We start from the raw sequence: 25,334 nt of genomic DNA on the forward strand, positions 1-25,334 counted from the left end.
ATATTTCTGAAAAAAATCTATTAATCTGGTAATTAGTTTTGTTTGGTTTGGTGTGTTGGTTTTTTTAATTATTATTTTACACTTTTGTTTGGTTTTACTACACCAGTACCCAAGCAAAGTTATCTGTAATGTTTTAACCATATTATTAACAAGTTTTCTGATCAGCCAATATAGTCCAATGAAGGTAATATGTCTGGCATTAATACTTTCCTGCTTTTTCTAAAACAAACAAACAAATCCTGAATAATAATGTAGGATTTTCTGGCTTGGTTGTAAACAGTTCTTTGCCATCCTTTTCTTTATAAAAAGCAGAAGAATTTCCATCTGAGATGCCAGGAGTGCTGTTCTGTTTTTGTTCTCATATATAATTAGAACATCAGGAAAAATGGAAGCTTGCAACTAGTTTAGAGTTGATACCAGGGCTTTCTTTTCTGGAGGAACAGAACATAATGTCTTCATTAGGATTAAAATCATTAGTGTATACATACTTGCTTGAAAATCCTTAATGTAAGTGTTATTAGTGCTACAGAAATTTTTCCATAATCAGAGCACTTTTAAGTTCAAGGGTGTAATTGCAGATATAGCCAGCAGATATGGAAAAATTATCCAGCACATTACACTGTGCTCAGAGAATGTTATTGATTAGGTAAATATGACTAATGGGACCTAACCTTAGCCCCATAAGTTCAAAGGAGTGGATGCATTAAATAATATTTATAGTTTAAAGGTATGTTTGTGAGAGAGATTAAAGCTGAGAAGTATCTGGCTGGGGCACATCAAGTTTCATTGGACTGTCAGAGGTGATGCACCAAACCTTAACTCTTACTCACCCTTCCTTGTTGGTCCCATGCTGTCTTTTTCTCCTTTACCATTACCTTGGCAACTACTACTACTTGGTAAACCACCTTTTTAACCAAGAAACTCAACACCATTTTTAGGCTTCATCTTCACTACAAAGTCCTGTCAACATGTTGCCTTTTGCAATTGTTTGATGCAAGCCAGCAAAACACAGCTGTTGTGTCCCTTGAATGAAGCCCCTTACTCAAATGAGAAAGGTCTGTGACTGACTTACAGTTCCCAGCAAAATTTTGGAGTGATTGTGCTCCAGTGATGTACCTGCTCCTATAAATACTGGGATCCTTGCCCAGGGGGTGCTACATCATCTGCTGACACAACCCCTCACAATGAGGACTTACTGTGCTCCAAGTAACAGCAACAGCTGTTATGCTGGCTCAAAAATAAGCCAGCTGTAAAACTGCCTACTAAATACACAGCCCATACAGATGAACACCATTTCTGTTGCTAGAGCTGGAATCATACAAGTTTTGCCTTGTCAAAAAGCCTAAAAAGGTTGACTTAGATGCTCTGACTCTGATTTGGAAAATTTAGTATGTAATACACACATCGTGCTATTTCTGAAAGTCTGCAGCTCTTGGGTATTTTATCACAGATCGTACATTTGTATTTGCCTTTTTTAGCATCAAGATCATCCAAATGAAGGGAAGATGTATTACTTTTCCATCTTCCAATTCACTGTTATTTTTATAGTTCTCCCAAAAGCCTCCAAAAATTGAAGCTCTTCAACTGCCGTTTAATATTTTATTATGAAATTGTCAACAGATTTGCCAAATGTATTCAAAAGTCCTGCTTACTGTTTCATAAAATTCTCTCTCTGGATAAAAAAAAAAAAAAAAAGAAAAGGAAAGGAAAGCAAAAAAGCACAGTAAACCCCCAAATACTTACTAACTATACTTCAAACTGAGAAATGTTGCACCAAAACTCTTGCCAATACACATATATTAAGTATGAAGATATACCCACAATGACAGCAAGTTTTTTCTTTTTCAAAGGAGAAAATCTACAGCCGGGAAAGCCTCTCCTCTGATACTCCAATCCTTTCTTTTCTATGAACAGTCTGTTTCTGAGCCGTGAGAGCCCTCTAGGGTTAGACCATTCACTCAGTGTTCATTAGACCTCTGAGAATCATAAGCAACAGCCACACAGACTGTGCCACATAGCAGCTGGCTGGCTGGACACTGGCACTTTTGCCTACAGATAGGATTACTTAGATATGTGCTTCTGTAATGGACACAATTTACATCCCTGGGCTCCTAAATCCCCGAGTTAAAACTGATTTCATCTTAAAGCCAACCCTTCAAAGTGGGACCCATTTCCGATCTTGCTACAGACTTTTTTTCCCCTATTTTTCTAATTTCTAATCTTGCCAATTTATATCTGGGCTGTAGCAAAAAGGAATTCCCTCTATCCCAGTTAGAGAGATAGGGAGCTGAGCAAGTGGCACTGAATTTTTAGATATCAACATACAGCTGCGCACAGGAACTGTTGGCTCATACCTTCTCAGGTTTAAGCTTTAAATAGTCTTCTCTTATTTACCGTGATTTTTTTATTTTTAATTCTAAAGACAAAATTATGGCATAAAAAAAGTTAATTGGTCCAGTGAATGTTGGGTTGGGCTGCAGTTCCTGTCAAACACAGGTTCTTGCAGAACTTTTCCACGTATGCCACGTGTGTCCCCAAAGCACATGTTAGTACAAAGACAGAAAACCTGATAGGTGATTCAAACCACAACATACTCAGAACAGACTTTTTTCACACCTCCAGAGGTCTTGTTTTTCTTTCATGCATAAATCATCAGCAGGGAAAATGTAATAAAGAAAAATCAAAAGTGACAACATTATAGCAATTGCACATGAACAGCAAGTTGAGCTTTTCTGATATTGCTATTACATATATATATATATATATATATATAGGCAGATGTTTGTCGCATACCATGGCAAGTAAAAAGTCCCAAAGGTGTCTGTTTTTACAGAAACAAGACTGTATTACCAGCCACAGCCAAAGAATAGGTTATAAGTCCCTATCTTTAAGAGGAAGCAATCTCAAAATATAGACAAATGATTTCCCTTGTGGTCTATCATTCTGCGTCTTAGAGCTTACACTCCCTACTAACATCCTTTGGTTTGGTCTAGTGCAAAATTCCATTCTAAAAGTCACGTATTTGTAAGCCAGGTGTTGGGAAAAGGAAGTCAATTCAAATGAGTGATGCTGTTTCTCACAGTTTCATGCCTAACTTCAAAGCACACAAAAACCTTTATACTGTGAGACACAGAAGTCTGATACTGCATTTTTTAAAAACTCAGTTGTTAACAGCTGTTGCCTTCACTTTTTTTTTTTTTTTTAATAAAAAGAAACAAAACTACTGAGAGGCTGGTTTGTGGCAGAAAGGCTCAGAAAGCCAAAGGTAAAGAGAAAGAGTACAGAATTTGATTTTCATGTAAACAATCCCTTTAGAAGGAACACAAGTTCCCATCTGATTTTGCTGACAGAATGGCTTATAGAATAATAGAATAATTATCCAATAATAAAGGTTGGAAAAGACCTTTAAGATCATTGAGTCCAACTTTTAACCCAGCACTGCCAAGGCCACCACTAAACCATGTCCCTAAGTGCCACATCTTCTTTTAAGTACCCCCAGGGATGGTGACTCCATCGTCACCTGGGCAGCCTGTGCCAGCGCCTGCCAGCCCTTTCGGTGCAGAATGTTCCCTCACACCCAATCTCACCCGCCCCTGGCGCAACGTGAGGCCGTTTGCTCTCGTCCTGTCGCTGGTTCCTGGGGAGCACAGACCGACCCCCCTGGCTACAGCCTCCTGCCAGGCCGTTGCAGAGCCACCGGGTCCCCCCCAGCCCCCTTCTCTCCAGGCTGACCCCCCCGCCCCCCCAGGCTGGTGCCCCAGCCCCTGCCCCAGCCCCTGCCCGGCTCTGGACACGCTCCAGCCCCTCAGTGTCTGTCTGGCCGTGAGGGGCCCAACGCTGAGCCCAGGCCCCGCGGGGCGGCCCCACCGGTGCCCAGGGCAGGGGGACGGGCGCTGCCCCGGCCCTGCCGGCCACACCGTTTCTGCTAGAAAACTTGTAACAGTATAAAAATTTGCAGAAAAGCCTTTGTGGGTACTTTATTGGTCAGTAACTTGTTAACTGAGTTTCAGAGTTTCCAAGACCTTTGTGCTGGCAAGCATGTAAACCGTGGAAGTTAGCCAGAGCTCAGCATTAACAGCTCCATCAGAACACCTGGAGTCAGAACCTAGATATATTTACCCACACATATTTCCAAGTTTCCCCTCATCCCTTCCTGCCCTGTGTGTACTAAAGGGACAGCAAAAAATATGGGGGGAGAGTGGGAGAGCTAGACTGAAAACGCCCCCTGCTCTGTGCTCCGTGCTGGTACTTCTAGCCATGTGCTGCAGAACAGCTTCTCAGCATGTCCCCTTCACAACTGCCCCCTTCACTCCCCGGCAGCAGTGGGGATGGTGAGCGCATCGCGGATCAAGTGCGCTCCTTCAAGCTGAGCCAGAAGAGGGAGACCAAGGATGCACTAAGCCAGATGCCAGCTCCTTTCACTGCTGGCCATGCCCCCGCTCATTTCTCATTTTCCCTTTCTGGAAAACCTGATTGCAGTTTCGGTATCTGTATGAATTCTGATTTATGGAAATGAATAGGTCTAGAAACCATCGTGCGGGAACTGTCTCTAAAAGAATCTGACAAGGTCTAACACAGCATTTTCAAATGCTCAAGATTGGCAAGGTACAGAAGATGCCTGTATAACCTGTTAGAAATACATCAAAATGACCTTAATAAATATTTCTTTTTAAAGCTGGGAAACTTAAATTCTGGTACAAGAAACCTGTTTGGTCTTAAGAGGCAGCTTGGTGTGTTTGTGAACAAGACTACACCACACGACTGCCTGAATTGATAGAAACTAGACCATAGCAAGCCAGGATATTCCTGTCATTTATATGTTCTTAATATTTGGGCTTTAGGCTTTAAGCTGGGTTTGCTTTATCGGCTTTGTCTTGATCTGAACGTGCTTTCATATGCATTCTCATTCTTTTGCTCATTATATTGTCTTTTTATATTCGCATTGTGTTGGTTCACTGAAGCCTAGAAGCCACAAAAATGGATCAAAGCCTGTCTGTAGTGGGTGGCATAGAAATACAAAACAACAAGAAAGCCCTGCCACTTAAATCCTCTAAGGAGATTTGTAACAAGAGCGGACAGAAAGGAGGATGCTTGGAAGGGCTGTAAGTGCCAGCAAAGGTCTGGTGACTTCTATAGTAAAATAGTATATTAGGGTGTTGTCCTAGCATGTCAGCTGCTCTAGGCACATTTAGGATTATATGTGGGAGTATCTGAAGGTATCTTATTGGAAACACCATACAAAATTTCCTAGCCCATTAGAAAGGATCTCAGAGCAGCACAGTGCAGAAATGGAGCTCTGTTAGAGCCTTCTCTGTGCCTGAAAAAGACAATAGTGTTAAAAAATACCCCACCTCCAAAAGAGATGCAGTGTTGCATTCCCTTGTCATTACAAGAAAAGCAAGTGCAGTGTTCTCAGAGGAATGAAAAATAAAAAATAAACATCCATTTCCCCGTAACGTTGCTCCAGTCTCCATCCAAGATTTACCAGAACATTTCTAAGGATAGGAAACTGCTTCAAAACTTGAGACAACACTGGCAAATCTTTTGTGACCTCATTCAGGTGTAAGCTTGCAAAAAAAAAAAAGGGTTTTATAAGTGTTAAAATAAGTGTTTTACAGCAGTTCCAGCTTTGGCATTCATGGGCAGAATTTCCTTCACCCTACTCAATTACATTCATTGCAGATACTTGGATTTTCTACTCACATCCTCAGACTCCTATGCAGAGTTCAGCGACATCTATAAAGATGTCTCCTGTGGCTTAGTGGATTTCGGATTTGGTCAGTTCAAGATCGTATCTCCAGCTGATCAGAAAGGCAATTTAATGCATTCCTATAGCAATGAGCACACTAAAAATAATGATTCTAGATCTTTCCTGATAAAACTCAGAAAATGCTTTGAAGATCGAGGGTTTTTTTAGCTTTTCTTACTTTCCAGCCTGTCACAAGAAAGTTAGATGTCTTGCATAATGCTGGTAAGCAGCATTGGAAGAGAAAGGTGCAGACTGATCTGTTTTGGTTTTATCCTGGTGTCATTTTTATTTCAAGTATTCTTATGCTGAGCATTGGGTAGCAATAGGCTGAAGCTGATGGCTGTGTCTATCCTTCCTTTAGCAGAAATCCAAGCCACTAAACTTTTTCCAGAGTCAAGTGCCCTGAGCAACAGGAGCCAGCCAAAATCACAGGTGAATACTGCTGAACACACCAGTGCCATTATAATGGTGTAAGGAATGCAAATGAGTAGACAGAACTAGAAACAGCCCACAACCAAATACACCACACAGCAGAAAGCCGTGGATTAACAGAAAATACTTTGAGAAAGATCAGTAAGACAAACTGCAGGAGGTTTATGGGAGCAGTGCTGGCACGTGATCTTCAGGAACCAAGGAAAGAAAAGGAAATTTCTCCCGAGTGCAGAGAAACAGGGCTGTGTGGGGTGCTTTCTGTAAACAAGTAGCCTTGCAACAAATGAAGAGCCTGAGGCAACATCAAGTTGTCCTTGTAATGGGAACAGCAAGGATGGCTATTAATAAATTGTTCAGATAAAATGCAGAAAACTACAATTTGGGTCACCAGGCCCAGAGATACAAGTGTGCTGGTGTCAAGTCACTCTAAGACATAAAATGTGTTGATACAACAAAAAGCTGCACCTGATCTGAATATATATAGCAACGGGTGAGGTATTGACAGCTATTTTAGATGCTGAAGCCTGATGTTTGGGTGCAGCCAGTATTCCCAAATCCCCCCTCTTTCCCACATGACCTCCTTGTAATTTATATTCCTGTAGTACCAAATTTTCCATCGGCAGTGTTTTCCAGGTACTACTGTCTGCCTGGGGGCAAACACACAATCATCTGACTGCTTACACTGCTCCAAAAGTTTTATGACATCCCAGCAGCCCTGGAAAGATCTTATCTTCTAGGCGTTCCCAAACATATTGCTGAGACATTGTACATAAAGAGAAAGTCTGGTATAAGACCTTTCAACAGGACCTTATTTGATTCTGCCCCGCTATTCAGTAGTTAGGGGACTCATCTGGCATTTGGAAAACCTGGTTTTGTTTCCCCTTGCTGTTTGATTAGAAGCAGAGAAGTAACTGTAGGTCTCCTGCAGTCAAAAAGATTGTTGTAATTATGAGGCTGCTCGGTCACTTTGAATAAATTAATCCTACTGAAGTTGATCTGTTTTGTATAAATAATTCAATATCCAATACACCTAAGAGTGAACAAGCAAAAAAATGAGTTACTGTCTGGTCATTAAAGTATTTTCCCAGCATCTCGACAGGGAGACAAGGTCAGGCATGTAGCCCAATGAATATTTATTTACACAAAATAGAATAGCTTCAGGCAGAGATTTTAAGAGATGTCTTTACAGAAAGGTCTGAGACTCACAGTTCTTTTCTGGGATTTAAAAAAACATCTTCCAGATTAAGCAGAGTAGAGATTAGACAGCCATGTCTGATGCCTTCCAAGTGGTATCTCGTCTCTTCCTTCTCCTCCTGCCTGGCTATTTTTTTGCAGGGGTAAAAGCAAGTCTGGCTTTAGCATTCAGAAACACCTGAGAGCTCACAGATAAATATCTGATTCAAAGATAGATGCTAGATAAACACTGGTTTGATTTTACTGGAGATCAGTTGCCTAAATACCTTTTAATCTGTACCTAAAACTGTAAGGACTAGAACACCGATAACTAAAACCTCATCTAAGAGCTAAATCATGTTTCTAAATGTCTTTGAGACATTTATCACTCTGGGTTACATGGTGCAGAATTAATTTCTTTTCAGACTCGGTTCTTACTGCAACATCAAATATTTTTTTTCTGAGAAAAGGATGGAAAAAACAATCAAGAGGTTGCACAGCCTAATAAGGCAAGGAACCATTTCAGCAAACAGAAAACACAACTAAGCACTAATGAAAGACATTATAGCAAAAAGGGGCAGTTACAGACTGCATTAAACACACATCAGGAAGCAATTTAACAACTGAATAACCAGAGTTATATTATTCAGACTTGATCCCTGCAGAAATGAAATATTGTACTGTGCTGACACCTGGTGCACAAATACATTTACTCAGGAAACCACAACCCCCCACCGTGCATTCCTAAAGCAGCTTTCCAGCCCAGAGAGGTTAGCTTTAAGCCTTCGTAATCATATGATGTTTGCAAAGCACTCAAGAGCCAAGCAGAGTTATCTGGGAGTGATGTCTTCTTGAACAATTCAAGTCAATTCAATTTTTATCTGCTTACAAGACTTGATCAGAGGCTTGGGAGGAGTTTTTTCAAGGATGTAAATGGCAGTGGGAGCGCTTGACTCTGGAATACACCTTAGAACTGATCCCCTTTGCTACTTCTTGTTTAATTTGGAGGCTTTGAATGTTAGATGCTAGTGGGGCAGATCCTTAGATGTTATTTAGCCCAGGTCACTCACTAGGGTTAAAACCAGAAATGTTTCTTGTTCACACCCTGTCTTACTCCATCAAGCATTCAGTTTGAGTTTTCAGCAGCTTAGGAAGCGTCTGTCTCCATAAACATGGCCCAAATTATTCTCTGAGTGACCCTGTATTTTTTCTTTCTCTTGGTTGTGTTTCCACATGCTGCATGGCAAAGTGGTACCTCAATTAAGGGTCTCAGGCACTACTCATTGTCCATCATAATGAACACAACTTCCTAATGAGCAGTTCTTAACCTACATGATGTTCTTACAATCTCACTGTCACTGTAACTACGGAGCCATATGCAGTTCTCATACTGCCTTGATCCTTCCATAAAAACACACTCTTCCTTTTTTTGTTTTTGTTTTAAACATCATAAACCCTGTTGTATTTCCCTACCTGTACTTTAGAGATTCTTGAATTCAGGGACCATAAAGTTTCATGTAGGTGAAAGAGTGACCCACCAAAAAGCCTGTGATATAAAAAGGGCCTTTTCCATCTTCCTGTTTGGCTGCCAAGTGCCCAGCCAATTAAAATAATAAGTGATAACTATTGCATTTTCCAGGTTCCTTTAGACCCCTACAGTTTAACCCAGCTGTAAAATGTATACTTGACCACTTTATTTGAGAAGAACGGATTCACCTATACACACAATGCTTTTATGTGCTATGGGAAAAAGGTCTGCTGTAGCCAGATTAACCACATGGCCTTGATTCTTACATATGGATGCCCTTATTCTATGATCACCTCTTTAAAAACCCGTACATCTCACCAGCTTTTTGCTGTTCAAAGTTCTGTGAAGTAGTGGTGAGAATCTCTGGCAGTATAAATGAGATGCATCCTGCTAAGGAAAGCAGTTCATTGTAATTACCTATGCAGGCATGGTGACCTAAAAGACACATTACACCAAGCAAACAATTTCCAAGAGCAAACAGTGTGCTTGTTTACTTCCCTTGGGGCTTGTTATGCTTAATCCTTTTTTTTTTTTTTTTTTTTGTAAATTGATTTATAGCATCAGTTTCAAAACTGAAGCTCCCTGTTTTCATTTTTTCAGTCCTCTACACCACGGAGTGCTCTTCACTTTCTGTTTAATGGTAGGTTCAGTTAGCACATGTAGAGGAAAACCAGCTGCCTGTTAAGAGTATAATGTGCCTTATTTGATACGGAATTGAGAAGCAGCCAATATACTGCAAGAACCTCACTTAATTATCTCTTAGGTGTGTCTGTGTTCACATATATCTAATCATTAGTTCACACTAAATACATTTAATGAACAATGACTAATCTTCCCCTTTGGAGCCCTTCAGTCAATTTTTTCCTTAATCCCTTGGAAACTTCCACTTGTTACCTGGGGGCATCTCTGCTCAGCAGTCACTGGGTGCAGCACAGCAGGAGCTGACAACAGGTAGGCAGAGTTTTTAGGCATAGCTAATCCACCTTTAAATGAGATGGCTCAGCGGTGTGCAGCAAACTAGATAAAGGAAGGCAAAGACCTGAGGGTTAGTCTGTGATTTTAAGTCTTTTACAGCTGTTTCTCACTGCATGGGAATCCTGTAAACAGAGAAACAGGTGACAAAATGTGGGCTTTTATCTGGACTTCAGTGTCAACAGAGGTCATATCTGGAACTTGCTGGTGGTCTTGGTATAGTATCTCTAAATGGATTTGTCATCACCACAAGAGAGCTAAAGCTCTCATGGTTTCATGTCTTGACTATTACAAAGTAAGAAGGTCGCAGGTTGTCACATCTGCACAAGTCTTCCCCTCCCACACTTTGCTAGACTTGCGGGAAGACCATCTGAGCATGTCACTTCTTATTTGTGCCTATTTCCCTTTACTGGAATATGAAACAAGCCATTTGTTTTCCCTTACATACTGAGCAATACCATAATATTGTTCTCTCCTTCTTAACCTGTCTATTGCTTATTGCCATGTACTTACATAAGAAAAAAAAATAAAAATCATCTTTTTATTCTGTATTTATATAGTTCAGCACAGCGGGACTATGCTCAGAGCCAGAAGCTGCAAAGCCGTAAAATAATCCAAGTCAGAAGTATGGATATGTGAGTGTGTGGTGGCAGTATTTTACTCCTGCTGTCATGCAAATTGTGGATGTTTGGTTCTGGGTACTAAACCATCCATACAAACTGCTGCTAAATCAGAGCCTGGAAAGGGGTCAGTGGGTGTGTTTACATGCACCCACTGCTCTCACTAAGGTCCTAGTCTGTTCTGAGCAGAGCAGTGAGGCTGTTCACTGTGGTCCAGCCCTGCATGTGCATCAGGGAGAGCTCTGCATGCCCACCCCCCCACCCCCCGATCCCCAACACACACTCCCTTTTGGAAGGGAACCAGGGCAGAGTAATGGCAAGAGACTTGCAAGGTGCAATATTATCTCTCCTGGGTGATGGTTAGACACAAGGCACATGGTTCAGGAAAGGTATTTTAATGCCCACCAATTTGTAACTTTTGGCAGTATCATTAAGATTTGAGACTTGTGGATTTTCCTGCAAGGACTGGAGGAAACACACATCCCCTTCTCCATCCCAGCAGGAAAAACATCCACTCCTGCACCACACCTTGTGCTGCTGGTTGCCTGGCTGCTGTGTGGCCCCCAATTCACTCTCAGCTGCTTTTCCCCCCATTTAGCAACACAAGCCATTTGTACAATAAGGTCCTTATTAAGTCTTGCTTACCACAACTCCTAGATACCTAAAGGGATGCTCAGTGCAACAGCTTTTAAGCTGCATGTGGTACTGACTCGTTTTGCGGGCATTGATTAAAGGCAACAGAGGGAATGGTGGTTATGCCTCATTTGTAACTGGATAGACCCAGAAGAAGACAAGTTCATGCCTGTTAATCCATCGACCAGACACAATTTCCCTCAGAAACGGACTGTTTCACTAAAACAAAGGATGCTTCCTATCCCACCTGCTGTGCACGTGCACTCACACACATATTTCTTGTACTGACTAGCACACTGCGCAGCAGTTAATATCAGAAGCAGAGCCCAAGGTTACTGTATAGTCTTGTTGGCATTGTGGGAAAAGGATTGTAAGACCAAATCATGTGTGAAATAAATTAAATACACAAACACACTCTGGGTCGCAGCCAGGGTCAAACTGGCAGCTAATTAATATCCCACAGTAACCTTGTCCTTGCCTGCCTCTGCCCTCTCCAGTGTTACTGAAAACACTTATGTTTCAGAAGCTTGATGCTGTAGTTTAATACTTCTTTTTGCAATGCAAGGAACGAAAAGCAATAGATGTTAAAGATGGGAAAAGGGACCTTAGAGCTGTTTGCTTTTTCCTCTCTGAGCTGCCAGTAAGCTAAGTTGGTCTTGCAGAAGGAAGATTCCTATGTGGACATTTTAGCATTTAAGGACCCTTAGAGAAGTGAATGGTTGTTTAGTGAGCAGTTCACATCCATCTCTGTGGCCAGGGATTAAGGATGTGCATCTATTGTAGCTGCCACTCATGAGATTCTGTCCTTCAGCTCATGCAAGAACGGTCCAAGCTTAGTGATAATCACAGCTAAAGCTGTTATGTAAACACATGTCAAGAGATTTTCCATGTAATATTTGTAGAAAGTTTGACTGATAGCTTTCCCCTGATGCTCATAGTTGCTAGGTCAACATTTCCTCCCCTTCCACCAGCACAGCTCACAAATATCTGCAATGGGAAGAGCCAAGACAGAATTCTTGAACGGGATTTATGTTTCTGCAAGTAACAAATCTTCAGTAAGAGATGTGATAAGTTCTCTGGACTGTTCTCTTTAGATGCCTCAAGATCTGAGCTCAGCAGGGAAACTGGTGACTTCTGCTCTTTGCCCCTCTTTAGGGTCACTGGGGAGTGGAGTCAGCACCCCATTAAAAAAAAAAAAAACGGATAGCAAGAACTGGCAGTGTTTTCCTTATTGCTGGGAGTTTCAGAATAGACCTCTGAGGGAAAATATTGTTATTCAGGTCACAAGAGTGTGTGTAGCCACACTTCAATATGTGGTGGGTGTCCAAGACTGCTGTGGAAAGAGCTGCATCGGTGTATCTTCAGACACTGAGAACAACCAGCAGCAGGACATTAGGCACTGCCTTTGAATAGCGAGCAAGGTAGATCCTCACCTCATACTAGTTCCTGGCTGTGGTGATATAACTTAAGAGTGAACAAATAAAAACATGCCAAAATGCAAAGAATCTTTATCCTATGTTCAGTGTGGTCAGTCCATACATAACCTTCAGGAGGTTTTGGAACAGCTCTGTCTATGCATAATAAGCTGTGGTTTATTTCTATTTTAAATCAATTTATAAGATGTGCTTTGGGCTATTTCACTCCAAATTGGATATTCCTGACCATTGACATACCTGCTACCTAGGAATTTGGCCAGGACAATCTCTGTAAGAGACCTAGTGTAACGAGTGTTGCCTAGTGTAAGACAAATGATCTGGTCTCATGCCATACCTCCTTAATACTACTTCATCCTTTATGGGTGGCTACAACACTGTCCCACAGATCACCATGCTTCACAGCCCAGATGCATTTTTTCTTCCCTTGGACAGCATCTAGGCAACCTGGAGGTCTAAGAACATTTTAACTTATTGCACATAGCTAAGCATTGACTTAAAAAATGCTGCAGTCCATACAGCATGCAAATCTGTTTTTTTGGGCCACATGAAAAGCTCATGAAAAGCAGTAAGAAAGTGGCTAGGAAAGAATGCCAATGCTGAAATCTTACTAGATTTGACTAATACATGGTATAAGACCATTTCTATTAATTTTCTGAATCTCCACTTACTTAATTCTAGTTTTGAACAGAGCTGGAAAATGTAATGCTGTTTTGCAAATAAACAGCAACTTCCTCTTGCCAAACTAGATAAAACTCCCAAACTATGCCTCTGAAGTGCTGTCCTTTTTCACCTTAAATTTATTGACATTTTCCAATGTGTTCCAGAATTTTCTTTTTTCTATTACACTATTCTTTTCTAATTATTAACTCTGCTTTATTTCTCTGGACGTGTTCTTGAACACCAGAAAACCCACAGATTTGTTTAAATATCACATTCCCAAGAGGCTGGTAAAAACAGTCACATAACCTATAATTACCCCTTATACGTACCTTTTCTTTGGATTTGCAGTAGTTACTTCAGGCCTTGCAGCACTATAGTTTACTGTTAGTAAACTGTGCCAAATAGAAATTTTGAGATCAAATACCTCAAACTACAACTCTGGAAAAACATGAGCAAAGACAGTGAAAGTTTTCATATAGCTCCCCCCTCTGTAAGCTATGATAAAGAGCTTGCAATTCTCCATTAAGGGTGCCTAGTGATTAGAGTTGACCAGGTTTGTATGAATACCAGGGTTGTTTTGAATGGGTTTCACAGTCCCACTGGTGTTGGGATTTTTCTCGTGAGCATCTCTTTTAAAAAGCTATCTGATGGCAAAAGGTCTCAGTATATCTTCATAGATACCAATATAAATATATATTGATATATCTCATTCCTACTTCCCAGCTAGAAAGATCGTGTTCCAAAATTTGTTGGCTTTCTAAGAGTGGTTCAGATTTCTGGTCTTTGTCCAATAATTTTGACAAAACTTAAGGTGCCGATCTCACATTTTCCTTAGATCTTGCCTTGGATTCTGCTTTTCCCATCTTGTGTAAGACCATGCCACTGCTGGTATAGTGTTGCTCAAATCCACTGCTCTTCAGGTTTCAATACAAAAGAGATAGTTAAAGTGAAGGGAGCAAAATCTCATTGAAAACATCCAGCTGGTTATGTTCAGATGTCTCTGTGAAACATTTCAACAGTGCCTAATCCTACAAACAATGCCTATGTTGAAAGAAAAACAAAATTTGCCAGAATAATAAAAATTAAAATTTGTATCACTGGGCTTGGATTCCCAACTGCAGGCCTTCCAACCTATCAATTTGCCTATCTTCGATTCTATACTCCATTAAGCAGCAACTGTGTCTTTGTTGTGTAGATGAGCACATCATGTCATATCAATAATAACATGAGATCTGCAAGCAAATGGACCCACAGTGAAGGGAGCAGAATGATGGGGGCTATATCATGATGGGGGCTATATCATGATGGGGGCTATACTATATATATCCACACACTAAACCCTCTGCAGAAACAAATCCATTGAAAGGCAATACTTATTACTGAGCCAGAAAAGATATTACTTTCTGTTATATTTTACTAAGTTCAATGATCACCTTGCATCAGTACTTCCAGGATGAGCTGCCCCAATTCCTCAGCATCTCTGAAATGCACCCGCTCTGATGACTGAGCCCTGCCACCGCTTTTGTATGCTGCCCAAATCCAAGGATTTTCTGGCTCTGACAGCATGTTATTAAGATGTTTTGCTCTAGTTCATAGGCTGTGCTTTCTGAGCAGCTCCAGTGGGGTTTGGAGCCTACAAAAGCTTCTTCCTTTAGCACCTAACCCAAAGGAAGATGTACTGACTCAGAGCAGCCTTTTTGAAGCACAGCACTATTTTTATGTACTAAAAGGAATGTAACATTCAGGAATTAAAAGTTAAAGCACCTGAAGGCTTACAAAAGTATGGTTTTCCAGAGGCTTACCATTTCCCTCAAAAATAAGGTGGACCCGGGCTCTCCCACGTGCCACTGCTTCCCTGGTATAGAGTTTCATCGGCTTCTCTGTACATTTGGCATCCCTTTATTTGCCAGATTCTACTTTTTAACCACCTAGTATTTCCTTTCTTTGCCCTGAGGCTACAGACTGAATCCAGTCAGTTGATGAAATCCAGGTGGTGGCTTCTAGGACCATGGTTCTTTGAGAACTGCAGTGCCTGTGATTAAAAGCCATTGCTTGCCTTTGCTGAAGTACATCACTGAAGTAGCTTTGCTGCACAAGGTAGCAAAAAGTAGAACAACTCATACAGGCATCCCATTCTTGAAAACAACCATAATCTTCACTGACTTACTCTGGTGAAGAAGGGTCATACGTATTCTATTATTTTTGCCTTGTCTTTCAATCAGAAAATTGTGAGTTATAATAAGGAAGGCACAAGGGAGTCCTGAAAGCAAGAACAGTATTTCCCTGGGTGAAGATTATTTGTAGCATTTAAAGTAAAATCGTCAATTATGCTTTCTCAGAGAGTGGTCTTTTTGTTTCTCAAGAATTTTTATTCTATTTCATCTTTGTCTTTTTCTTTCCAAATACCCTATTTAAAGCTCTTTGGTTCCCAGCAAGTGTGCCTGGATACCAGCAGTATCACTGCAAGGAAAAAAAAAAAAAAAAAAAGGAAAAAATCGTATAATTAGATAGAATTAAAAAGATCTAAAACACATTTCTGCTAATCTGCTGAGGTTCATTATTAAAAGAAATATTTCAGCTTTTCTGCCTGCAAATAAATTTTTACAAAGTTATCACAAAAATAGCTAAGGTTTTAATTTCTTCCCCCTTCTTTACCTGTCATCCCATATTGCCCAAAGAAAGGGTCAGACTTCAGACTCGAGTTTGTCTTACTTTAAGTCCCTTTGCAGCTGCTTCAGAACAGAGAGAGAAAGATGTCATGTATGGATTTGGACTGACCTTTTCATCGAGACCTCATTCTGTTCATTGTTGCCAAAAAGTCTCACAGCCAGTTGCATGCACTGATTTTGTTTGCAAAAGGATTTAGAGGATAATAATTGGAAAAGAGATTGACACTAACAGGATGAATGTGTGCTGCAGATGAAACCAGCTCTTTGGGGTTATGTGACCCTGAAAGTAGATTTATGTTACATTAGAATTATAGAATATAGAATTAGAATTAATACGAATTTTCTTCAAACAAGGAGAAAATCAAATATGAGGTGACTAGATTAGTGATACTCACGCCCTGTGACCAAGCTGTCTTTTTGGTTCATCTACCTTTCCCTCACGCTGCTTCATACCTCTTACTGTAGAGGAGGAAGATGTGTCTTCAGCTGGCCCTTAATCTTGGTGCATGCTTCTGCCAGCTTTAAGGATGATGTTTACCACTGAGCTAGTGCATGGCACATGCAAAAAGCTTCTTGTTTAATGGCCCAGTTGAACGTTTTCACCCCAAAATGCTGTGCAGGAAAAGAAAGTAGCCTTGCAGCAAGCCTGGAAGATCTGTGATTCTCAGCTCCAAGTTCAAACCCTCTCATAAGTGTATTTAAATAAATCCATTCCTATATTATATAGAAGAAGAACTGAACTAGAGGCAATAGCGCTAGAAGGGACCTTGTAAGGTCAACTTGTCTATCCTACTGCTTCAGGGTGGACTCAGCTTTGTGTAAACCTGTCGTGTCAGACAGTATCTGCTTTTAGAAACCTCTGAGGCTGAAGATGCTACTGCTGTCTCAGCTAATTTATTTCAGTGCTTTATTATTTCTGTGATCATCCTAAACTCCAGCTAAACTTCTTTGTGGTTCTGGCTATTCCAAGGATGATTTAATGCAATTTTTTAAACTGAGAATCAGATTAGATTTGCCCATAATGTAAAGTACCCTGACACTCCTCCTCCTCCTTGAATAATGAATATCCTTGTCTCTTACCCTTTCCAAGTGAAAACTTCTCTCCATTCTCCTCAGGTGAAACCACAGAGTGTTTACAGAGAGAAAGCTCTGTTTGTTCTCTATTTTATATCCACTCCCACTTTTATTATTTGTTGTGGAAAATAGGAATCATACTCCAATCAGATGTTCATTGACAGATATTTACTGACTCTGTAGCAGTGTCCCATATTTAACAGAATCACTTCAGCCCCTCATGTGGAAACAAAGCATATTTTCAAGGCAGAATTTGTTATTAAATTTTAATCTTTTCATTCATGGGAATCTAAAAAACATTCTGTAAGAAAAGGACACTTTTTTCCATTTTTTCAAGGCAAGCAATAGATTTCTATTCCTCCTATCATAATGTGCATATCACCCTTCTAGCAAAGAGTGAAATGATAATCAGAAGAGGGGGAAAAAAAACCAAAAACCACAGTGTTTGGTATTTACAACGTCTTTATAAAAAACTGATGGCTGCAACTATTCCTTTTTATGGAGTTTTGTGAACTCAGTAGGTAGTCATGATAGTGCTTAACAACAACTTTTTTGTATAATTTTTTTTTAAATGGGTGCAGGGAAAAAAAGTTTGAAAAGGGGGTCTCAGGGAAGCTATGTTTGTAAAAGGGTAGATGAGGGAGGTGGTGGAAGTGGTCTGGCATCCCTCTTGGTTTCATTTCCCCAGTTTCTTCTACGGAACCCTGTTTGCCCAGCGCTGGGTGACTTCAGGAGTCTGACCACCCTGTTCAGGCTCCTTTGAAACTCTGTGCCACAGGACACTACTATATGAGGTGGTCTTCCAGTGACATGTCAACGTTGTCCTCCACAGCTAATTTCTAGTCCAAGACCTGCCTTTGGAACAAGCCTTGCTTTGAAGACCTATTTGAACATCCAAGCCCAGCATGGAGGTTTGCAGTAAAAGCCAGCCTTGGCCCAAGTAACGTGTGATGTGAATAAAAATCTGCACTTGTAGGACATCTACTTTAAAAGATCTGCTCTAAACATCATGCTCATATTAAGACAGAATCAGACTGAAGGTAATATTTTCTGAATTTCTAAATAATAATTTGACAACAAGACTGCTTTTGACGAATGGATGTATTGGTTTGACCTCATTAACCAACCAGTTTCCTATGAGATACTTAATAAGGACCCTTTGAACACATAAAATAGAAAAGCCAGCTGGATTGTCTTTGCCCCACTGGGGATTTAGGCCATGCAGAAGGACGATTTCATCTATGTAGGTGTTAAATGAACCTGTACAACTTTAAATAACCATGAAGTGGTATTTAATGGGATTTCTACTTTGTTTTAAATGACCCTTCTCCTTAGTTCAAAGTCTTTCAACTGCTTTATTAAATGCTTCTGTCATAAAAAAAAATAAAAGAAAATAAAAATAATCTATTTTTATAGTAAAACCCAGCAATGTGCAAAAAATATGATGGTTTCAACATGACCATTTCGAGTAAAAAATGTCTGTTTTATTCATGTGGGTGAGTAGTAAACCTCCAAAGGCAAAATTTTCTCCAGATTTACAGCAACATTCTACAAAACAACTATTTGCCACTGTGCTTACTCAAAGGGATTGCAAAATTGCGAGCTGAGCATGACATTTGGATGGGGTGCACATGTGACAAGATGCAGATACAGGGAATTGTTGTGGGGAGGGGTTTGATGCCAAAAGCCTTAATTTAGTCTAATATAGACACATGATACAGCGTAATGTGCATGAATGTGGCTTAGTGCAAGTAATTCTTTGAATCACGAGTACTTTTGGTGGTTGTAGAGTGAAAAGGGTGAGAAAAGGACAAGTAACATATAGACATATGAAAGAATTAAATATGTACAGCTCTGTATCTAAACAGATAGCATGTTCTCAATAGAACTAGAAGGTGCTGCCACTGACTTAAAGGTGGAATGACTTTAGGTGTGCACCATAACTTTATAAATTCCTGCCATAAAATCTCTCAATAACAAAATCCATTTTTAACAACTTTAAAAAGTAAAACATGATTGAGTCTTCTTCATTGCTACCACAGAATATGAGTGATTTTATTAAGGAAAAGGAATAAAATGCAACTTGTGAATACTATATAAAAAGTTGTTTTTTTCTGATACAAATGGTGATATTGCCTCTCTGGCTACTGTGTGTACATCATAAATATACACTCTCTGTGGTAAAATTCTTATAAGAAACTTTTGGCATTCGGCTTTTTCAAAACAAGCAAATAAAATCATCACATCTGTATCGATGTGTAATTTACAACAGTGTAATTTAACGAGTATCTGTTTGACTTCATCACTTTTCATAAAAAGTTATTTCCAAAAATGTATATAGTAATTCTATAGATGGGTACATCAGCCGGACAGCTTATCCATGGGACTTTATCATATAGTAGCATTTGCTTGCTCAGAAAATATCAAATACCCTTAAAAATCTGTGTGTAGTTTTGTGTCACTGTATGGTGCCTGCGTGGCCGGGGCCTGCCGTTGCGGGCTGCCGGGCGGCTCCTGTGAGCCGGTGCCAGCAGGTTCCCCCGTGCCCGATGGCGCCAACGCCAGCCGGCTCCCAGCCGGGCCCGCCGCTGGCCACGGCCCAGCCCAGCGGCCACGCTGGCACCGCCTGGGGGGCGCCGCTTACACCGGGGACAAGGGACAGATCCTGCGGCAGCGCCGGGCGCCGGAGCAGAGGTGCCCCCCGCCCGCGGGGCAGCCCCCGGCCAGGCAGCCTGTGCCCCCCGGCCCGGCCCGGGGAGCCCCGGGGGAGCAGCTGCCCCCCGCAGCCCGGGGAGGGCCCCGGGCAGGAGCGGGCCGTGCCTGAGGGCCGGCACCCCGCGGGGGGGTGAGGAGCCGCCCCTGAGGGGGCAGGAGCGGCAGCGGCAGCGAGTGCGGGACGGGCCGCAGCCCCGGGCCGGCAGGCAGGGCCGGCTGGGGGGAAGGGGTGGCGGGACCGGGGGTTGTTTCTCCTGCCCCGCTCCGGGCTGGCTGGCGATCGGTGCCGCCGGTGTCCCCGAGCGGGGCCGGTGCTGGCCGTGAGGGCACCCGCTGAGCGATCTCCCCCTGCCCTCACCCCCAGCCTGTCGGTGCATTTTCTCTGCCCGGCCCAGCTGAGGAGGGAGGGACCGGGCGGCCGGGGGGCACCCAGTGCCCAGCCAGCCTCAGCCCAGCACAGTCACCCACCTGCTCTGCTTGAAAAGACCACCCCACGTTCCTTCCAGCATCAGGCATTAATGGTTAGAGGGAGTAAAACTCACAGACAAGTAACCTGAGGGATGCGGAGCTGCCCATGAGAGAATGATCTGGAACAAAAATGAGGCAATAGATTTCACATTCTTTCGAATTGCTGGCAACTGTGCAAAAAGAAACCCCCATGTGAGGGCCAGTTGAATAAGGTAGGGCTTTTCTGATTACGAGGACAGATAAGGAGGAATATGATCCGGATCAATAAAGTCATGAGATGAGTGACATGAGGTGGAGAGGGAATGAGCATCTCTAAAGAAGCAATGTCAAAACAGAAACAAAAGAACATGCAGTTAAGATCTTGAACAAGGATACAAGAAGTTTACAAGGAGTCAACGGAAGACTTGAGAAGTTCATGGACTGGAAATCCGTTAAAGTTCATCATATATTTTAACATTTAACCTAAAATAAATTCTGCTGACAGAAGCCATGTCTAGCTTGAAAAGTGTCAAGGCCTCAAGAAATATTGCTCAGGAAAAATACCACTTTTGGTTGGTTTTGTACTTTTTAACAGAAAGATGCTTTTCAGTGTTACTGGAGACAGACTACCTTGGGTCTCACCTAGTATGATCACTCCCCTACTCTTATTGTTTGCAGTCAAATATTAGGTAGGCTTCATCTCACAGTACTAGTCAACTAAGCATTGACTGTGCTGTAACCTGTTTATCAAGATTCTCTTCATAGCTAGTGAAAGAGGTGTGCACCAGGAAATTATTTATTCTCCCTATTTTACGGAGATGAATCATCAAGCTGAGTTGTCTGCATGTCTCTGCTAACCATTGAGAGCTGAGAGCAAATCCCTCAGATCAGTTGAACACATGGGCATGATGTCATTATCAGACATGCATGAAATAACATTGAGGTTTGTTTTTCCAACAGATTGCAACCTCGATTTTATTTTATATATGGTCTCTGGATTGTAATTCCTCTGCAACATTCAGTTTGCTTTAAAATTGTTATTTGAGATCATGAGTCCTCATTTGAGGCACTAAGATTTAACCTATAAGGGCAATCAGCTTGCGATGCAGTAAACATGGTAAAGGCTAGGACTCTTAGAAAGTCTGCGATCAGGTAGTTACGTATCAGGAATGTCAGCCAGTTTCTCTACAGGAAATGGGATGGTTTGCCACTCCTATAGCCCATTTATGTAGAATGGATTCACTGGATGGTAATATGAAGGAAGGGCATCAATATCTTCTCTAAGTCCTCCAGACAGGATGTTCAGTTGCCAAACTAACCAACTGCAGATGAAGGATTTCAAGTCACGATTGTGCTCAGTCTTGTCTGAGCACAATTTGTGGAAAGACTAGGCAAGAATTTGAGTCACAGGTTTGGCCAGCCTTCTTTCACCCAATAATTTTCTGCAATTACAAACTGGCTATGAAGCACTGACCACACACAGGGCCTGGCAGAATGCTGGAGATCATTGCAACATGTAGCAAGCTCCTGGGGTCTTATGGGCACTGAGATTCAATGAACCAAATCCAGTCCTAATGTGTCAGCATATATCAAAAAAAAGAGACCTGACATGATACGGGATGCAGAGGTCCAAATGTTTGTTCCTTAACTTGTGTGCTAAAAACTTCGCATGTAAGTCCAGCCTAGTTACCTTGACTCCCTTTCTAATTGCTTGAGAGAGATAGTGTTTCTAAAAGTGAGCTGGGATGACATAACCAGCTGCCTTTGGTTATGTCTCCAAAGGCATATTTTGACTGTAAGTCTCCAAAATGGTTTTCTATAGATAAACTGTTTCTTTCATATTATGAAACTTCTCCTGTACATTTTTTTCTTCCCTACAGACAGTTACCAAGCCTGTTGGTGTTGCTTTTTCTGATCCTCCTCTGACTGTCACCTTTTTGGTATGCACTCACAGTGCTTAAAAGAGAAGTGTCCTCTTCAGTGAGGACACAATGGGATTTGATGAATGCCGTGAGCAAATTGCAGGGGGGAAATAATCAGATTCCGATTGCCTGATTTTCACAAAATATAGGCAGACAGAATGCATTTGTATGAAATGTTACCCGTAATTGTTATCCAGACCGTGACAAAGCAATAGTGAAAACAATGCTTTACTTATGGCAATTGAGACCATTTCTGGAAGATCAGAACAGGCCAAGAAAGAGGCTCTGTGGGACATCCGTGGTTAGATTATCAATCATGTTCATAGCCAGGGAGTATTTAAACTCTGGTGTGAGTAAGCACAAAAAGTAACATGATTCAGTCCACCATCGGAGTGACTGCAAGCTACATTTTGCCTCTCACAATGAGAACTGTGATTGCAGTGTCAGAAGTCGACTCTAAATCAGAAAGTACAGCCTCTGTTAAATAGCCTCTTGTCCCTGAGGAAGATGATGTGATCAGTAAATTCAAGTTGAACAGCCAAGGTGGAAGGCAGAGGTTTAAATCAGAACTGACTTTCTTTAGAGTAATGACCTGGTACAACATCACAAATGCAATGAAAATGAGTAAATGCATCCTGATACATCTTTAATTTACTAGTTGAGTTGAAATAATGCAGTAGTTTGTTTAATTTCATTAAGCTTTTGAGTGCCAGACATAGCATTTAGACACATGAAATCAGAAAGAGAAGAGGTTGTAAAATGTGTCATGTAACACTCATTATAATACTGAGTGTGTGAAAAGATCATTGTGTCTTGGGATAATGAAGAAACCCTTCAAACAAGAAGCTGAAATTTGTCAATGTCTACCTAACACATACATTTGGAGCATTACTCGGCTGCTCTCCACATTATGCAGCCTCCTGAGACAATTTTGGAGAAATAAAAAAAAAAAAAAAAAAAAGAGCTGCAAAAAGTTTTTGAGGGCTGTGAGAAGTGCCATACACTGATAGACTCATCAAAAAAGAAATATGAGCAAGAAAAATTGATTATCAGTACTGCTTAGCTTAGTAAAGAGAAAACCCCAAATACAAAGAAGTCCTTCAGGAAGGAAAATATTAGTGAAAAACAACAGCTGGAAAAATAGAACTAGAGTTATTCAAATTGCCAGCAGGACATACATTTTTAACAGTGAAACAAACTGCCAAAGGAGGCAACAGATTTTCCATCTTTGGCTATTCGCAGATCAAGACTAGATGCGTTTCTGGAAGCAGGGCAGAACAAGTGGGTGAAAACTCATGAGCTTTATTTTGCAAGATGTCAGACTGATTGATCTGTTGGTCCCTTCTGGCCATTAACTTGGTATTTATTAATCGTACAGAAATGACTGAATTCCCAGAGCCCTGTCCCAGCAATGCACAGAGCTCAGTTAAAAATCTGCATTATCTGGGATCATTCTCATCCTGTCATTAGTCTGTGGGCCAAATGCAACATATGTTCACAGCTCACTCTTCTCCAAACACTGGAGCAGCATTTCAATATGAAGTTTTATGGTGACCTTCTGATTAACCTCATGTTTTTTTCTCTATGACTTGTTTTTGTTTTCATGTCTTGCCTTAAAGGGTTACTAATGGTTGTTCCTAAATGGATTACAGATTAACTTTGTCTCTGATAGTCACATTTTCTTTTTTGTTTCCATTTTGTTAAGCAATAACTTTTAAAGTAAGTGTTTCTGCATTAAAAAAAAAAAAAAAAAAAAAAAAAAAAGTTGAGGAGGAGTCCCAAGAAAATCTTGTTTAGTGTCTTTGCAGTGCAATGTTTAATTGAAAATTTGGGATGATTTTTAGACCTTCTCCATTATACTCAGGTATTTACTAGCAGCGGGCAGCAGATGATTTACCCATTTCCAGTTGGACACATACCATTTTTTCCATCAGTAACTACAGTTTTCTGTCAGATACTATCCCACAGTGGAAAAGATTTCCTTTGCAACTGTTGCCAGAAAGTCTAAAGAAAAGCAAACTGCCAGTGTACACAATCTTTTCTATCAGCACCTTCTCTTCTCTAGCAGGTAAAATCGACTTCCTCAGCAGCTGCACATCTATGCTATAGTTCTGAGAACTGTCACCTGATACCTCTGCATGCTTCCTGCGATGTCGCTTCATTATTTTTTAAAAAAAGATGTTGGAAATTAATTCACTAACCCTCCACTGTAAAATAATTTTAGCTGCTAGGTACACAGAGTTGTAAAATAGAGGAGCTGCTGATTTAGGCCACCTAAAACACTACTCACTTCTCCAGCACAGCTTTCTATCCTCTTATTGCTCCATGTCACCCTCTTTCTACACAAACCATGACCATCATTTGATCATGTATTTGCAGGACAGTGCTGAGGTGTAGATCATTTCTTCTGGCCCAGAGCAATCTTGTGATGCTGGACTATTTCAGCACTGGAGGGCAAGTGCAAGGCCCTGTTGCACTAGCCATTGCAGCCCTGCCAAAACAACAAACTTAGAAACATGGGACTGCAGAAATCTAACTTATTAAAAGTGGTTGTAGAGAAGGGTGTTTAGTCTGTGTACAGCAGTTGTGGTCACAGTAAAATGAGTGGCTCTAGGAACAGAATTAAAATAGGGCAGTCAGCTAAAATCTTTTCCTTGGGACTGCTATCTATCCATTGGATGAGTGATGCCTCTTATTTATTTTTATTTTATTTTTTACTGTTTTTAGTTGAAATCAGAGCTTTCACTTATGAAATTTAGTGGGTGCAGCTGGGAAACTATGAAGATCGTATGCTTTCTTTGCCCTTTTTTCCTAATTTCAGAATGTCTTTCAAAGCAGGTATTGTCAAATATTTTATTTTTTAAACATGTAATAAAGGTGGTTACATGGAAAAGCAGAGAATGTTATTTCTTAACAAGATTTTCTTCTAGTCCCTTCCTGATAATGACTGAGAATGAAAGTAATTCAGGCTGACAGGTCCTCACTCCTTGTAGTACAGCATACCAAGAAATAGCATAAAACTCCTTAAAGTGGTGAAAGCCATGACTACTTCAGAAACACATACAGCAGAAGAGCATGATGGTACTTTGAGCAGAATGTATTTCTTGAAATAATCTGCCTCCAGCAAGTGGATAAAAGTTTGTGTCATTTCTGTTACAGAATTTCATCATATCACGTGTAAGACTCTTGAAAGTTTTATTCCTGGAAAGTTCCTCTGTGACTGAAAGACTAGAGAGAGAAGGATTAAAAAAATATCCCCAAAACTCTGAGCCAAGGATGTAGTATAGAATTTAAATAACATTTC

This window comes from Falco punctatus (assembly GCF_963210335.1).
Source record: "Falco punctatus genome assembly, chromosome: 1".
In the NCBI taxonomy this organism is placed as follows: domain Eukaryota; kingdom Metazoa; phylum Chordata; class Aves; order Falconiformes; family Falconidae; genus Falco; species Falco punctatus.